General features: G+C 38.1%; 1 protein-coding gene and 1 pseudogene across 10 annotated transcripts in view; one reads left to right on the forward strand and one right to left on the reverse strand.

The window, feature by feature from the left end:
- FOXJ3 (forkhead box J3) overlaps positions 1-18,837 on the forward strand; it is a 153,707-nt gene that overhangs the window by 63,348 nt on the left and 71,522 nt on the right. The gene's annotated exons all lie outside the window — the stretch shown is intronic.
- Positions 3,569-4,149, reverse strand: LOC101421974 (ras-related protein Rab-9A-like; annotated as a pseudogene).

Genomic DNA, 18,837 nt, shown 5'->3' on the forward strand with positions numbered 1-18,837 from the left:
TTCTACTTTGCTGTTTGTACAGCGGGAGCCAAGCATGTAGTTGGTGCTATAAGCTGTGGAGGCTCAAGCTGCCCTCATTGCACCAGGGACCAATGAAGCTTCTTCCAACTTTCCCCTTTGCCAGGGGTTGAAACAGAGTCACAGCTGTGTGGAATAATCGAAGTCATGGAGGTGTAGACTATAGTTACCCAGAGAGACTGATGAAGCTTCACATCCCTTTCTCCCACCTGGGTCGGGGATAGAGCTTCAGGTGTGGGCAGCAATCTATGCAGTGCAGGTCCAAGATGACCACAGTTGTCCCGGTAGACTTCCGATTTTCAATCTGTGCCAACCAGAGTTACCTGCAGTTACCTGTATAGGCTGGTGCAGGACCCGCCAGCCTCTTTCCTGCCAGAGGTGGGGCTGAAACCTCGGCTAGGGCTGCAGGCCCATCTGAGTGAAAGAAACTGGTTCCTATCATCATTGAGATTTTTGGTCTAGGGTTCCCCTCAGGCTGGGGGTGGAATCAAAATGGTAGCCACTGGCCTTTTTCCAAGTTGGGCAGATTTACACCCCTGCTGTTCCCAGAGTTATATCTTAGCCAGTGGAGTCTACCAATCATTCGAAATTGGCAACCAACTGTGTCCTCCTCCCCTCTTTTTGGGAAATGGAGCTTCCAATTCTAGCCACAGAATAGCTCCTGGGGTGGCTCGTGTTGCTAGAGTAGGGTAATCACTGCCCCCCACGGCTTGGTTGGTAATTTCCCAGAGAGGCTGGCGCAGGTCCCTGCAGCTTCCTCCCTACTGGAGGTGGCACTTGGGCCTAGGCTGGAGCTGCAGTCTGACCTGGATGGAAAGAAGCCACTTCCCACCAGCACTGTGATTTTCAGTCTGCCCTGCTTCCCCTCATGTGAGGCGCGGAATTAAGATGCGGCTGCTGGCCTCTTTCAGACTTGGACAGGCTATTCTCAGGATTATACTTTAGCCTGCTGAATTTACTAATCAGTAGCTGAAATTAGTGACCAGTCATCTCTTCCGCCCCCATTTTTGGGAAGTGGAGCTTTTAATTTCAGCCACAGAACAGTTCCCAAGGCGACTTGTACCTCCAGTGGAGGATGGGCACCGGCCTCCTTGGCATGGAGCGCTCTACTTACAAGTCTTCTCTGCAGGTGGGCAGTCTCCTTCCATTTCTTCAAGGATGTTACAGGATGCTCTTCTTGTCTCCTGGAGCCCCCACACACATGGTCAGCTAGCTCCAGAGAGCTCTGGGTATTTACTAACTGCCCTGTAGCAGGAGCTGAGTCTAGGAGCTCCTTACTATGCTCCCATCTTGCTGGTTCTTTCTGAATGTTTTTATAAAGAATATATATGTTTGGTCATGCCTTTTTTGCATTAACTAAGATGATCATGTGTTTTTTTCCTTTGTTCTATTAATGTGGTATATTGCATTAATTGATTTTCTTATGTTGAATCACCTTTGCATACTTGGGATAATTCTCACTTCATCGTCTTGTACAATTCTTTTTTTTTTTTTTTTTAAAGATTTATTTTTATTTATTTAATTCCCCTCCCCTCCCCCGGTTGTCTGTTTTCTGTGTCTTTTTGCTGCGTCTTGTTTCTTTGTCCGCTTCTGTTGTCGTCAGCGGCACGGGAAGTGTGGGCGGTGCCATTCCTCGGCAGGCTGCTCCCTCCGCGCTGGGCGGCTCTCCTTATGGGTGCACTCCTTGCGCGTGGGGCTCCCCTACGCGGGGGACACCCCTATGTAGCAGGGCACTCCTTGCGCGCATCAGCACTGCGCATGGGCCAGCTCCACACGGGTCAAGGAGGCCCGGGGCTTGAACCGCGGACCTCCCATGTGGTAGACGGACGCCCTAACCACTGGGCCAAAGTCCATTTCCCGCAATTCTTTTAATATACTGTTGGATTCCGTTTCCCAGTATTTTTTTTTTTTTGAGGATTTTTGGAACTATATTCATAAGTGATAGTGGCCTGGAATTTTCTGTATTAAGATGATTTTGGCCTTGTGGAATGATTTAACAGGTGTTCATCCCTCCTCTTCAGTGTTTTGGAAGAGTTTGAGCAAAATTAATTCTTCTTCGAATGTTCGGTAAAATTCACCAGTTGAAGCCATTTGGTCCTGGGCTTTTATTTCTTGGCAAGTTTTTAATGACTCATTCAGTCTCTTTAGTTGTTATTAGTCTGTTGAGAGTTTTTGTTTCTTTTTGAATTAGTGTATAGGGAGTTTTGGGTTTTTTAGGAATTTGTAAATTTCTTCCAGGTTATCTATCCATTTATTATCTTTTGTATTTCTATGGGGTCAGTAGTAATGTCCCTGCCATTTCATTTCTGATGTTAGTTATGTGTGTTCTATTTCTTTATCATTTTACCAAAAGGTTTGTTGATTTTTATTGATCTTAGAGAACCAACATTTGGTTTTGTTGATTCTCTCTATAGTTTTTTATTCTCTGTTATGTTTATCTCTGCTCTAATCTGTTATTTCCTTCCTTCTTACTTTGAGTTTAGTTTGCACTTCTTTTTCTTGATCCTCATGTTGTGAGGTTATGTCTCTGATCTGACTTGTTTCTTCCATTTTAATGTAAGCATTTAGAGCTGTAAATTCCCCTCCCAGTACTGCCTTTGCTGCATTCCATAAGTTTTGTATGCTGTGTTTTTGATTTGATTTGCCTCAAGTTATTTCCTAATTTCCCTTCTGATTTCCTCTTTGAGGCATTGTTTGTCTTAGAGTGTATCGTTTAAATCTGGAGAATGACCATGGGCACTAGAGAAGATTGTGTTTTCTGCCTCTGTTTGGTGATTTGTCCCTTCAGATTTGTCAATATTTGCTTCAAATACTTTGGGACTCTTCTGTTAGATGCCTTGTAACTGTTTTTGACTTAAAAGACTGTTTTACCCAATTTTAGCATAGGTATTATAGTTCTTGTTTGTGTACTATTTGCATGGTATATATTTTTTCCATTACTAACTTTCAGCCTACTTCTGTCTTTGAATATAAGGTGAGTCTCATAATGTGTGTACAGTTGGCTCATGCCTTTTTCATTCGCTCTGGCAATCTCTACCTTTTGACTGAAGAGTTTAATTCATTTACATTTATTTATTTATGCTAGAATGTACTATATTTTAATATTTAATATCTAACATTGCTTTAGGAAACATTTTGCCTGAACTGATAATGGAATGCTAATTACATAAAAATATACACATATAAAAGTAGCTCCCTATTTTCCTGGGAAAAAACACTCTATTTCTAGAATAGTCAGGTTTTTGTTTTAATTAACATTAAAGTCTTGGTCACCTCACTTATTAGCTCTGTATTTTACATATTTAAATTAAAGAAACATTATTAGGCAAACTTTACCATTTATAAATGTCAAGTGCCATTATTCAGTAATAGATTCCTCCCAAAGCGAATGTGTTCCTTCTCCCACCCATTAAGGAATCAGCAATATACATTAGTTTCATTTTATTAGTAGAGAATACACTGGCGCAAATCCTAATTTTCTTACCACTTTTATATTTAATTTATGTGTATGTATGACTTGGTTATAATGCACCAGCAAAATCCATGACAATCAGCAACAAGATGAGCTAGGCTTGGGCTTTCAGAGATGATTGACCTTGTCTGTCTGAATCAAGTAATCTGACCTATGCTCAATAACAAGACCTCTTCATACTGCTTCCTCAAAGGCTGCTGTGACATTACTGGCATCTTTTGTACTTGTTCTGAAGAAAGGGTAGTCGTCGTTGTCTTTGCACCAGGCTTGGGCATCTTCTGCAGACACTTGCTATTCACTTATGTGAACCTTGTCACCAAAATCACAAAAGGAAAGCTTTTCACAATCTGCATAGTAAATGAATTCTTTCTTCTAGTTACTCAAGTTCTAGAAGCTTCTGAGAATCATTAACACTAAAAGTAAGCAGGCAGCAGTCAGACTCTGTAAAAATGTTTCTCAATTGCTCTTGACTGTGACCCATTCTGCATGGTAACAAAATGTCCATCCACCTCCAAATCATTAATTTAAAACTTCCACACCTGTTATTTAGAACAGCTGGGTATGAAGTTTATTATTTACATATCTGTTCATAAAAGAATATTCCCAACTCTTCTGTCTCTAAGAAGAATTACTTTAAAAAATAATGTTTTTCCTGCCATTATGTATCTTAAGATCTTTGTCAGAACCCTCATGGCCACATGGAGGATACTGTGGGGAGCTCTGGGCTGGCCCATCTAGGAATGCTGGGTAAAGAGAGAAGATCCAGGATGGGGCAGGCAGGAGCTAGTGACTGTGCTGCCTGACTGGGGCTCCTACTGCTCCCATCCAGTGCCTCTGGAACAACTTGGCGTTCATTTACATTTAAAGTAACTATTGATAATGCAGCATTTTCTTCTACCATTTTCTTTTTGGCATTTGTAAAATGTATACCTTTTTTGTTCTTCCATTCTTCTGCTTATGTCTGTTTTTCGTATTTATTAGACTTTTTTTCAGTGTGCCAATTTGCGTCTCTTCTCATATTCTTCTGACTTTTCTTTCTGGTTACCCTCCTAAATTTCTGACAGTTTATGTGATTTGATATTGACTTAACTTCAGTAGCCTACATAAACAGTGCTCCTTTATCTCTGTGTATCCCCATGTTTTATTTGTATTTGTTACAAATTATATATTTATATATTTAAAACTATAGTCTTCTCATTACTTTTATATTTTAGAACCTGTAGGAAGTTTAAAAGTGGTATTACATGCCAAGAAGTACAGTAGAATACCACTGGCATTTATAATTACTCATATGGTTATTTTTGCCAGAGGTTTTTATTTATGCCACTTTCGATCCACTGTCTGGTGTCTTTTCCTTTTGGTGTAATGAACTTCCTTTTAGCATTGCTTATTGAGCAACTCTAGTGGTGACAAACTCTCTCAGCTTTTATCTGGGAATGTCTTAATCCTCTCCCTCATTTTAAAAGAAGTCTGGCCAGATATAAAGTTCTTGGTTGACAGTTTCCTTTCAGAACTTACATGTTTGGTCCCATTGCCTTCTTGCTTCCATGGTTTTCTTTTCCTTGCATTTTTTTATGCTTTCTTTTTATTTTTAATTTTTTTAAAATAAAATTTTATTGAAATACATCATACATAAATGAAAAATATATTGTAACATTTTTAAATTTACAAAACAAATATGCTTATCATACAAGGGTCCCATAGATATCCCCACCACCACCATCTTGCATTGTTGTGAAACATCTGTTACAAACTATGAAAGAGCATTCTCAAAATATTGCTACTAACTATAGCCCATATCTTACATTTGGAATATTTCTCCCCCCAACCCACCCAATAATTAACACTCTTTATTAGTATTATATATGTTATCATTCATGTCATATTTGTCCTGTTAACTACAGTCCATCATCAACCACTGGATTCCCTGTGTTATACATTCCCCTGCTTTATACAGTCCATTCCAAGTATACGCTCATTCGCTCTCATTTTCATTACAGAGTTGTGCTGTAATCATCTCAGTCAATTTTAGAACGTTTTCATTACACCAACAGAAAAAATTCCATACCCCCTAATACACACCTCTTATCCTTTTAGTGCTAAAATATATCTTCTTGCCATTGCAGTAAAATATTACAATATTACTGTTAACTATTGTCCTTAAGTTACATTAGTTGTAGTATTCCCATGTATCATGACATTCTTAGCACTTTGTAAAAGAAGAACACTCATACTATTAATCACAATCTTCAACCACCACCAAAATCACTATGTTCTACATTCCTTAGATTATTCTCTAGTTTCCTTTCAATTGACATTTATTTCCACATCCTACCCCTTTCAGCCACAGTCATGTTTATAAGTCAGCAGTGTTAGTTATACTAATTATAATGTGTTACTCTCAACTCTATTCATTTACGTCATTTTATAATTAACCTTATTAACAATGCTACATACATTAAGCATCATCTCCCACTCTTAGCCCTCTTCTATTTCCTATACTCTAGAGTTTTCCTTCGTGTATTTAGTCATTGTATTTATTTCATATTAGTGAGACCATTCAGTATTTTTTCTTTGTGTCTGGCTTATTTCACTCAACATAATATCTTCTAGGTTCATGCATGTTGTTACATGCACCCCGATTTCATTTCTTCTTACAGCTGAATATTCTATTGTGTGTATTATATACCACATTTACTTTATCTGTTCATTGGTTGATGGACACTTGGGCTGATTCCATATTTTCACAGTTGTGAATAATGCTGCTATGAACGTTCGTGTGTTCAAGTCAGTTCACGTCCTTGCTTTTAGTTCTTCTGAATGTATTTCTAGTAATGCAATTGCTGGATCATACGGCAGTTCTGTATTCAGGTTCTTGAGATACTGCTGAACTATCTTCCACAGAGACTGCACCATTCTGCGTTCCCACCAACAGTGAAGGAATGTTCCTGTTTCTTCACATCCTTTCCAGACTTTTTAATAATAATCTTCTACAATGTTATCGCATTGTAGTTTTGATCTGCATTTCCCTAATAGCTAGTGATGTTGAACATTTATTCATATGCTTTTGGCCATTTGTATTTCCTCTTTGGAGAAATGTATATTCAAGTCTTTTGCCCATTTTTAAAATTCTGTTGCTTGTCTTTTTATTGTTGAGTTTATTGTCTTTTTATTTTAATATAACATGGATATCAAACCCTTATTGGATATGTGGTTTCCAAATATTTTCTCTCATTGTATAGGCTGCCTTTTTACTTTCTTGACAGTCTTTTGAAGAACAAAAGTGTTTAATTTTTGAAGAGGGTCCCTTTTATCTTTTTGTTGTTGTTGTTGTTGCTTGTGCTTTGGGTATAAGGTTAATAAACTACTGCCTACCACAAGATCTTGAAGATGTTTTCCTATACTTCCAGGAATTTTATGGTTGTAGCTTTTGTATTTAAGTCTTTGATCCATTTTGAGTTAATTTTTGTATAATGTGTGAAATAGGAGTCCTCTTTCTTTCTTTGGGATGTAGCTATCCAGTTCTAGCACTATTTGTTGGATAGACTGTTTTGGCCCAGCTGGGTTGGCTTAATAGCCTGGGCAAAAAAAAATCACTGGACCGTAGATGTGAGGGTCTATTTCTGAGTTCTTGATGCAGTTTCATTGGTCAGTCTGTTTACGTGCCAGTGCCGTGCTGTTTTTTACTACTGTAGCTAAGTAATATGCTTTAAAGTCAGGAAATGAGAGTTCTCCAACTTTGTTCTTTTTTAAGACATTTTTGGCTGTTTGGGTTTCCCTTAGCCTTCCAAATAAATTTGATAATTGGCTTTTCCATTTCTACAAAACAAAACAAAAAAACAGAAACTGTTGGGAATTTTATTGGGGTTGCGTTGAATCTGTAAATCAGTTTGGGTAAAATTGACATATTAACAATATTTAGTTTTCCAGTCCATGAACACAGAATGTCCTTCCATTTGTTTGAGTCTTCTTCAATTTCTTTTAGCAGTGTTTTTTAGTTTTATCAATATAGGTCCTTTATGTCCTTGGTTAAGTTTATTCCTAAATATTTGATTTTTGTAGTTGCTATTATAAACGGGATTTTTTTTTTTCTGACTACGTCCTCGGATGGCTCATCAGTAGTGTACAGAAACGCTACTGGTTTTTGCATATTACTCTTGCATCCCATCACTTTGCTGACCTGCTCTATCAGTTCTAGTAGCTTTGTTGTGAATTTTTCAGGGTTTTCTAGATATAAGATCATGACATCAGTGAATAGCAAAAGTTTTACTTCTTCTTTTCCTATTTGGGTGCCCTTTATTTGTTTTTTCTGTTCAAGATTTTTTTGGATCTATATTCATTAAAGATACTGGTCTGTAACTTTCTTTTTTTGTAGAATCTTTATCTGGTTTTGGTATTAGGGTAATGTTGGCCTCAGAGAATGAGTTGGTAGCATTCTTTCCTATGAAATTTTTTGGAAGAGCTTGAGCAAGGTTAGTAGTAGATTGTCTTTTGAGTGATTGGTAGATTTCAGCTGTGATGCCACCTGTACTGGGATTTTCATCTTTGGGAGGTGTTTTTGTGTTGTTTTTTTTAATTTATTTTATTAAAGGTCCCCATATACCCCCAACCCCCTCACCCCACTCCTCCCTGCATAACCACAACCTCCTCCATCATCATGAGACATTCATTGCACTTGGTGAATACATCTCTGAGCACCACTGCACCTCATGGTCAGTAGTCCACACCATAGCCCACACTCTCCCACAGTCCACCCAGTGGGCCATGGGAGGACTTACAGTGTCCGTTAACTGTCCCTGCAGCATCACCCAGGACAATTCCAACCCCAAAAATGCCCTCACATCACATCTCTTTTTGGGAGGTTTTTGATGACTGTTCTGTCTCTTGTGATTGGTTTGTTGAGGTCCTCTATTTCTTCTATTTCATTGTATGTTGTTGTATGTTTCTAGGAATTTGTCTAGTCTACATTGTCTAGTTTTTTGGTGTACAGTTGTTAATAGTATCCTGTTATGATCACTCTTATTTCTGTGGGGTCAATGGTAATGTTCCCCCCCTAATTTCTGATTTTATTTATTTGCATCTTTTTTTTTGTCAGTCTAGCTAATGGTTTGTTGATTTTGTTGATCTTTTCAAAGAACCAACTTTTGATTTTGTTGATTCTCTACAGTGTTTTTTTTTACTCTTAATTTCATTTATTTCTGTTCTAATTTAATTATTTATTTCTTTCAGCTTGGTTTAGGATTAGTTGGCTGTTCTTTTCCTCGTTCTTTTTGTAGGCGTGCAGTTAGGTATTCGATTTTAGCTCTTTTTTTTTTTAATTTACTTTTATTTATATAATTCCCCCCCCTCCTCTGGTTGTCTGTTTTCTGTGTCTTTTTGCTACGTCTTGTTTCTTTGTCCACTTCTGTTGTTGTCAGCGGCAAGGGAAGTGTGGGCGGCGCCATTCCTCGGCAGGCTGCTCCCTCCTTCGCTCTGGGCGGCTCTCCTTATGGGTGCACTCCTTGTACGTGGGGCTCCCCTACGCGGGGGACACCCCTGTGTGGCACGGCACTCCTTGCGCGCATCAGCACTGCGTATGGGCCAGCTCCACACGGGTCAAGGAGGCCCGGGGCTTGAACCACGGACCTCCCATGTGGTAGACGGATGCCCTAACCACTGGGCCAAAGTCCGTTTCCCTTTCTTCTTTTTTAATGTAAGTACTGAGGGTTCTAAATTTCCCCCACACCACTGCCTTTGCGGTGTCCCTTAGGTTTTGATATATTGTGGTCTCATTTTCATTTGTCTTAAGATATTTATTGAATTCTCTTGCACTTTCTTCATTGACCCACTGATTATTTAAGAATATGTTGTTTAATCTCCATGTATTTATTAATTTTCCCCTTTTCTGTCTGTTACTGACTTCCAGCTTCATTGCGTTATGATTGGAGAAAGTGTTTTCTATAATTTCAGTCTTCTTAACTATTTTGAGACCTGTCTTGTTAACCAACATGTGGTCTATCCCTGGAGAAGGATCCATGAGCGCTTAAAAAAAATGTGTATGCTGCTGTTTTGAGGTTTAATGCTCTATAAATGTCTGTTAGGTTTAGTTCATTTATGATATTATTCAAGCTCTCTGTTTGTTTATCCTCTGTCCACATGTTCTATCCAATACTGAGAGTGGTGTATTGAAGTCTCCAACTATTATTGTAGAGATGTCTATTCTCCCTTAAGTTCTGCCAGTATAGGCCTCATGTATCTTAGGGTGCCCAGGTTAGGTGCATAACTATTTATTATAGTTATTTCTTCTTGATTAAGTGCCCCTTTTATTACTATATAATGATCATATTCACTCCTTATACCAGTTTTACAGTCAAAATCTATTTTGTCTGACATTAGTATCTGTATTCCAGATCCTTTTTGGTTACTATTTGTGTGGAATATCTTTTTCCAACCTTTCACTTTTAACCTGGTTGTGTCCTTATGTCTACATAAGTCTCTTATAGACATCATATAGATGGCTTATATTTTTTTAAACTCATTCTATCGGTCTTTATCTTCCCCCACCCCGTGATGGTTCTCATCTATTTGCACTTTTTTTGATTGTTGTTGTTGTGTGTTTTTTTTTTTTCTCATTTTTGTGCTCATTGTCTTTCTGTTTTCTGTTTAGGAGGCACTAGAAACTGAACCTGGAACCTCCCTTGTGGGAGGCAGGTCCTGAACTACTTCAGCCACATCCTTTCAGTGCTTGTTTGTTTTTTTTGCTCATTTTTTCTCATCTGCTTATTGTTTTTGCTCAATGTCTGCTTGTAGTTTGTTTGTCTTTTTTAGGAGGCATGGGGAACTGAACCTGGGACCTCTCATGTGGGAGGCAGACACTGAACTGCTTGAGCCACATCTGTTCTCAGTCTGTCTTTTGACTGGAGAGTTTAAGCCATTAACATTCAATGTTACTGCTATAAAGGCATTACTTCAGCCAGTTTATCCTTGGACTTTCTGTTGCCATATCTTACAATTGTCTGTTTTTACCATTTAATTTACCCTTCCTAATAATCTTCATTTCTATACTCTTCTCCAAGTCTCTCAGCCTTGTTTTTTACTTCAAGGTGTAGTACTTCCTTATCTCTTTTAATTTTGGTGTTTTTGAAACTTACTCTCAGTTTTTGTCTGTGAAGACCTTAAACTCACCTTCACTTTTGAAGGACAGTTTTGCCAGATACAGAATTCTTTTTTGGCAGTTTTTCTCTTTCAGTCCCTTAAATACATCCAACCACTGTCTTCTAGCCTCAGAGGTCGCCACTTAATTTTATTGAGGTTTTCTTTTATGTGATACTTTGCTTTTGTCTTGCTGATTTCAGAATCCTCTCTTTTATCTCTGTTATTTCTCATTTTGAATAATAGGTGACTTGGAGTAGGTCTATTTGGATTTATTCTGTTTGAGTTGCTTTGTCCTTCTTGGATGTTGATATTTATGTCTTTCATAAGGGTTGGGAAGTTATTAGTCATTATTTCCTAAAATAGTCTTTCTGTCTTTTTTCCATTCTCTGTCCCTTCTGGGACACTGATACCATATATATTTTGTGTGTTTCATGACATCATTGAATTCCCTGAGACCCTGTTGGATTTTTTTCCATTATTTTTTTCTTTCTGTTCTCCTGTCTTTTAAAATTCAGATGTTCTGTTCTTGGTATCACTAATTCTCTCCTCCATCTCTTTAAATCTGTTTTGTGCCTCTAATGTATTTTTATCTTATCCATTGTGTGTTTCATTCCCTTAAACTGTTACTTTTCTTTGTAGGCTTTCAGATTACTCTAAATTTTAATTGTTTATCTCTTTAATTATATTTTCTTTAAATTCTTTGAATTGATGTAGGAGATTTGTGTGGTTATCATTGATTAGTTGTTTAAATTCCTATATCTCTTCAGGATATTTGGTATTTTCCTTTGGTTGGTCCATCTCTTCCTGTTTCCAAGTATGGCTTGTAATTTTTTGTTGGTTAGGCATCTGCATACATTGGTCAATTTACTCTGACAGTCACTTTCTCTCTCTTGCCTAGTGTTCCCCCATACACACACACAGCTCTTCTTTGATTTTTGGTTCAGTTTACTTTGAGTTTTTAAAATTGCCCAGCTTAAGTTTTCAAAATCAGGCTAGGGACTTATTAATGGGGCACAGATTTTTCCCAGGAGTTCAGCTGGAAAATAAGTTTTTCTCCTTGCATTTCCAGGCCACCCACCAGGTGGTGCTAATCAGCAAAGCTTTCCACTGAGGTATTTATTTCATCCTCTGCTTGCCCTTGTTTCTGGTCTGGCCAGAACTGAGATTCAAAGCAGGCTCTACTGGCCAAATTCACTGCAGAGAAACCACTCTCTTTCTTCTGCTGCACCCTCCCTTTTCCCAGGGAGGAAGACATTTGTTCTCCCCTCAGTTGGCATGGGCTGTGAATTTTTTCTAGGCTGCACGTCTTGAGGGTAGGGGTTGAGTGCCACCCTGCCTGGTTGCCGCAGGGTTTAGTAACTCACATTATTTCAGGTTCTTTGTCCCTCTGTCCCTTGCCCTCATGGGGGTTGCAGAATACTGTTCTTGTCTCCTGACCCCCAAAGCAGGTCCTTTGGACAGCTTTTGGCCCTTTCTCTGTTGTTTTTAGAGAGCTGAATCCTGCCTGCCTACTCTGATGCCATCTTCCTGAAACTCCCCTCCTTGGTTTTTGATGACAAGTTAGTATTTAATCTTACTTGGACATGTTTCTTAACACCTTATTTTTATTTTACAGTTTTTAGAACTCTCTCATTATCCTTGGCATTAGATATTTCTGTTCGGTTGTCTTTGAACTTGTCCTGTGTAATGTTCATCGGTCTTCTTGAATGTATATGCTCATGCCTCTGTTAAATTGGGGAAGCTTCCTTCCATAATTTCTTTGAATATTCCTTCTGCCCTTTTTCTCTTTCTGTGATTCTCATCATGTGCATATTGGCATCCTTGATGGTGCCCAGCAGGTCTTTTAGACTCTGTTCCCTTTTTTTCTGTTCTCTCTTTTTTTCTTCTCTCAGCCTGAATCATTTCAATTATCTTATGTTCAACTTCACTATTCTTCTGCCAGCTTTAATCTGCTATTGACATTCTCTAGGGAATATCAAATTTCAGTTATTGTCTTTAACTCCAGTGTTTCTGCTGAGTTGGTTTTTAAAATTTTCATCTCTGTTGAGATTCTCATAATGCTCATTTGTTTTCTTGGTTTCCTTTAGTTCTTTCTCCATGTTTTCCTTCATCTCTTTGAGCATATTAAAGATCATTTAAAAGTCTGTCCAAAATCTGGTTGTCTTTGTTGATAGTTTCTAAAGTTTTCTCTTGTTTCTTTGGATTGGCATCATTCCTATTTCTTTTTTTTTTTTTATTTTTTTATCTTGTTGCACATCATACATTTTAATATTTTTAGTGTTGATTCTGAGATTTAGACCCTGAGTTGTCTGTCCTTTAAACTTGGATCCAGGTAATGATATAACAAAGATTTCCTTGAGTGCCAGAAGCTAAAAAAAACACAAACAACAGCAATAAAAACACTTTCCACAGTCTTTGCAAATTATCTCTCTCTTGCCTGGCACTTTTCTTCAGAGTTTAGCTCTCCTGTCAATAAGATTAGCTTGAGGAGAGTGTGAAATGCAATGTCCTCTCTTTTTTGAGCCTGTGTCTTGTCCTGGACTTCTGTGCCTCCTCATTGCCTAGGAATATCCTTATTTACAGGAATTTGAATCCCCTCTACTCCCATGAAATGGACTTCTCTGTCTTCTTGGTTTTTATTGTATATCTTAAAGCCAGCAATCCTTTGCCTTTAGACTGCTTTGACTCAATTGTTTCATACACCACAAATTGCTTTTGCTTGTAGGGCAAGTTATGGGAGGATAAGCCAGAGACAAGTGTCCCGGTTCAGTCTTCCAGGCTGCCGCCGAATTGATTAGCACTATGTGGCACCCAGTATTCACTTGGGTGTTAACTCTGTTCTCTCTGGAACAGGGCCATCGACTCACAATGAGGTTGCAGTTTGGCTCCACACTGGGCAAGGGAGTGGTTGGGGGAGAGGACAGCAGAGGCCACCATGAGCTACTTCTACTGTTTTAAAGGTGCATTTTCTTCAAAGCTGCATTTTTGGATTTGGTCCTTGTCCAGTTACTGCATCCCTTCAGCTGTTTTTCAGAGTTTTGAGGAATATGACTCTGCCAGTTTTTATTAGTTGTTCAAAGATGAGAGACTGGCACCCTGTAGTGTCTTATGCCACCCACCATCTCAGTTGACTGAAAATGCCAATCTCCTCTTAAACTTTAAAGATGAGTGGATGAACTCATTGTCTGATTAGTTCTGTTTTTCTGTTTTCCTGCTTTCTTTTGTATTTACTGACTTTTTTGATAACTTCAGTTTTTCTGCACTATTGTTTTATAATTATGTTCCTTACTAAGTTTTTTAGTAATTGTATTAGGGTTTTTCCATAAACATCTTTTACTTAACACACTCTACATTGAAATAGTATTATACCTTATAAACAATATATACTTCCAATTACTCTGACCCATCCTTTGTGCCATTGTTGCCATACATTCTATTTTTACATATTATAAACCCCTCATAAATGGTTATTTTTGTTTTAAACAGTTATCTTATTTAAAAAAGAATTTTATTGTGGTTACTTAGTACAGTATAAAATTGCCTGTTTTCACCAATTTCAAGTACACAATTCAGTGATATTCATTACATTCACAATATTTTGCCTCCATCACTATCATTCATTACAGAATTTTTCCGTAAACCTCAAACAGAAACTGTGTACCCATTAAACATCAGTATCCCATTCCCCCTCCCCATACCCTTGGTGGTAACCTGTAATCTACTGTCGCTCTTTAGTTATTTCATATAAGTAAAATCATACTATTTTTGCCTGGCTTATTACACTTAACATGATGTCTTCAGGATTCATCCATTTTATCTTATGTATCAGAACTTCATTCTGTTTTATGGTGAATAATGTTCCATTGTATGTATATACCACATATTTTTTATCCATTCATCTTTCGATGATTGCTTGGATTGCTTCCACCTTTTTTTGGCTATTGTGAGTAATGCTGCTGTGAATGTTGGTATACAAATACCTGTTCTACTCCCTACTTTCACTTCTTTTGGGTGAGTACCTAGAAGTGGGATTGCCAGGTAATATGGTAATTCTGTACTTAACTTTCTGAGGAACCACTAAACTTTTATATAGCAATTGCACTATTTTACACTCCCACCAACAATATACAGGGTTTCTATTTCTTTGCATCCTTGGCAACTTGTCACTTTCCATTAAAAAAAAAATTCTAGTGGATGAGAAGTGATATCTTACTGTGGTTTTGATTTGCTGTTCCTTAATGTCTAATGATGTTGAAATCCATATCAGATATATTGTTTCCAAATATTTCCTCCCATTCTATAAGTTATCTTTTCACTTTCTTGGTAATCACTTCGTTTGATACAGAAAAGTTTTTAATTTTGGTGAAGTACACTTTTTATCTATTTTTTCTTTTGTTGTACTCCTGCTTTTGGTATGTCTTAAGAATCTTTTGCTTAATGCAAGGTCCTAAAGTTATTCCCCCATGTTTTCTTAGCTTTAGCTCAAAATTGTATCATTGATCCATTTTGAATTAATATTTGTATATAGTAAGAGGTAGGATTTCACTTTCATTCTTTTGCTTATGCATATCCAATTTTACCTGCAACATTTGTTGAAGAGACTATTCTTTCTCCATTGAGTGGACTTTGCTCCCTTAGTAAAAACCAGTTGGCTTCAATTATCTTTTAACAGGATTACAATTAAGAAAATAAAAATTTTAAAACTTTACCTTTATTTTTACCACTTCTGGCAATTTTCATTTCTTTTCTTAGATCCAAGGTTTCTTCTGGTATCATAATATCGTACTATTCTACATGAAGAACTTCCTTAAGTATTGCTAACTGATGTATTCCCTAAGGTTCAAATTCTTCTGGCTTTGTTTTTCTTAAAAGTCTTACATTGTCTGCATTTTTGAAAGGTTTCATTACATATAAAATTGACAGTCTTTTTTTCTTTCAGCATTTTATTTTTATTTTTTTACTTTTTTTTGGTCTTTATTCATTTTTTAAATATTACATTAAAAAAATATGAGGTCCCCATAGACCCCCCATCCCCCTCACTCCACTCCTCCCCCCATAGCAACATTCTCCTCCATCATCATGAGACATTCATTGCATTTGGTGAGTACATCTCTGGGCATTGCTGCACCTCATGGTCATTGGTCCACATCATAGCCCACACTCTCCCATGTTCCATCCAGTGGGCCATGGGAGGACATACAATGCCTGGTAATTGTCCCTGCAGCACCACCCAGGACAACTCCAAGTCCCGAAAACGCCTCCACATCTCATCTCTTCCTCCCATTCCCCACATCCAGCAGCCACCATGGCCACTTTCTGCACACCAATGCCACATTTTCTTCGATTACTAATCACAATGGTTCATGAATAGAATATCAGTAAGTCTACTCTAATCCATATTCTGTTCCTCCATCCTGTGGACCTTGGATTGGTTGTGTCCACTCCACATCTATATCATTAGGGGGCTTAGATTCCACATGGATGCTGGATGCAATCCTCCTCCTTTCAGTTGTAGGCACTCTTGGCTCCCTGGTGTGGCGGTTGACCTTCTTCACGTCCATGTTAGTTGAGTGGGGTAAGTCCAATAAACCAGAGTGTAGGAGCTGAAGTCTGTTGAGGCTCAGGGCCTGGCTATCATATGGTCATTTCAGAGATTCAGATCCCCTGGGTATATATTAAACCCCAGCACCAACTACAATTCTGGTAAAGTAACAGGAAAGGCTTTCTTTCAGCATTTTAAAGATGCCATGCATTGTCTACTGGCTTGCATAGGTTTTGAAAAGTCTGTTGTGATTCTTGCCTTTATATCTCTGGATGTAATATTTCTTTATTTCACCTGGCTCCCTTCAAGATGTTCTCTGAATTTTGATTTTCAGCAGTTTGACTGTAATGGGTATAGTTGGGTAGATTAAACTTTAATATATTTCTTGGTTTTCTCTGAAATTCTCATATATGTGGCTTATTGCCTTACATCATTTTTTGGAAGATTCTCGGCTCTTCTTAAAATTTTTTTTCTTTCCTGTTTTTTTTTTCTCTTTTGATTCTGGTAGTCAAATTACATTTGTTGTCCTACAATTCTTGGATGGTCTGTTTTGATTTTTTTTAAATTTTGTTTTTAACCCTTTGTGCATTCACATGTACATATGGGTCTTAGTTTGGATAATTTCTATTAATTTAGCCTCAAATTCCCTGAGTCTTTCCTTGGTTGTGTCCAGTTACTGAGGATCCAAATGGTTTGTCTTTGATAAAAAAAAAAATTTCCAAAACTTCCATTTGTCTCTTTTTTACAGTTTCTATGTCTCTGTTAAAATTCTCCATCTTTTTATGCACATTATCTACTTTTTTCTCCTAGGTCTTTCAACATATTAGTCACGGTTATTTTAAAGTCCCTGTGTGATAGTTCTGACACCTGAATCATCTCTCAGTTGAATTTTTGGTTATTTGTTAACAGTGGGTTTTTCCTTGCTTTTCTGGGTGTCATGCAATTTTTGACTGAGTATCAGGAATATGTGCAGAAGAACAATAGATTTGAGATAAATAGTATTTGTACCTATAATTGGGCAATAACTTTTTTTCTCAGATCATCAACGGGACCTGGAGGGGTTTGAATCATTCTTTCAGTAGTTGAGCTGGGTTTGGGTTTTGTTGTTGATATCTTTATTGTAAATATCCCATAGGCTGTATATTCCTCTACTAGCAGCCTGCTGTAACCTTGTATTTGGAGAAGGGGACTCATGTGTGTTGGATTTCAGTTGTCTCTGTATACCTTGCTACAGATTGGGGTTTATGTTCTTGTCCTTCCCCTGTCCGTAGACTGCTGTTGCTTTAAGTTATTCAGTGCTCTGCTCATAGTGGGAGTAAGTAGATTTTCTGTGTTTTCTTGGTCTAGCCTCGGTCTTAGGCAGGCCCTTGAACTTGGGGATAATTCTTTTTCAGTGTTTTTTCCCCTCAGCCAGTCCTTGGGTGGAAGACTTTTTTTTTTTATTTTTTAAAGGAAGTACTACAGAATGAACTCAAGACCTCATACTTGGGAAGCAGGCACTCAACCACTGAGCTACCTCCACTCCCCAATGAGAACTGTTCTTTTTTTGTTTGTTTGTTTTTAGAAGAAATGGGGAGTGGGGAGGAGGTCAAACCCAGGACCTCATACATGAGAAGCAGGCACTCACCACTTGAGCTACATCTGTTCCCCAGGAAGTGTCTTACATCTCTCCCAAGCATAGAGGCGTTTTGCGTCTCCCCTTCCTTCCTCTTGCAGCAGATCTTTGCCCGTGCTCTGGGAGAGGATTTCCTGTCCCTTCCTAAAGGCAAATGGGTTTTATTTCCATTATTTTCCACTAGAAGCAATGGATCTTTGCCAGATCCCTGTGGTGTGGGTAAGAGGTTTTGCTGCCCGAACGTTAGCAGTTTGCTTTCTAGTATCTTTGGAAGGTGGTGGGCCTTTGCCTTCCCTGGCAGGCATCAGTTACCTTCTTCACACCTGTGCCCCTGAGAGAGCGTTTCTCTGGTGTCCTCTCCTACCCCCATTCGTTTCTGTGAGCACATGGTGAAGGCCCCTGGGGAAGAGTTTTGGAGTGAGTGGGAACTCCTCTTATGTTTGAATCCCTTGTTATTCTTACACTAGCCCATTCTTGGCCTGTAAATTTTTAGCTAATTTTTTCTTACATGCTTGTATAAATGAATTAATTTGAAAATATATTACAATTGTATATGTAACATGTGCACAATTTTGTATTTGGCATTTAATATTTAACATTGCATCATAGACATTTTCCTACACAATTGAAAGGTCTTAGTAAACATTTAAAAAGCTACATATATTTCATTATTATAGATTTTTGTGAACTCCATAGGAATTGTCTGTTCTACCAACGACTTTTCTTTATAGCATTCATAATTCGAAAATCAGAAAGGGTTAAATTTGAAACTAACTTAAAAAGTGGTTTTTTAAAAAATTAATTAATTTATTCCCACCCCCCTCCCCCTTTACGGCTGGTTCCTTTCTTTTGCTGTCTCTTTCCTCTGTCCATTTTCAGCACGTTTTGGGTTTTTTTTTCCTTCTTTTTTTTTTTTTTACTGTATCTGCTTGTCTCCCTTTTTTTGTTGGGTCATCTTGCTGTGCCAGCTCTGTGCCGCGCACAGGTCTTCAGCTCTCCATGACTCATGGGCCAGCTTGCCTTCACAAGGAGGCCCTGGGACACGAACCCGGGCTT

This window comes from Dasypus novemcinctus, chromosome 9 (assembly GCF_030445035.2).
Source record: "Dasypus novemcinctus isolate mDasNov1 chromosome 9, mDasNov1.1.hap2, whole genome shotgun sequence".
Lineage (NCBI taxonomy): Eukaryota > Metazoa > Chordata > Mammalia > Cingulata > Dasypodidae > Dasypus > Dasypus novemcinctus.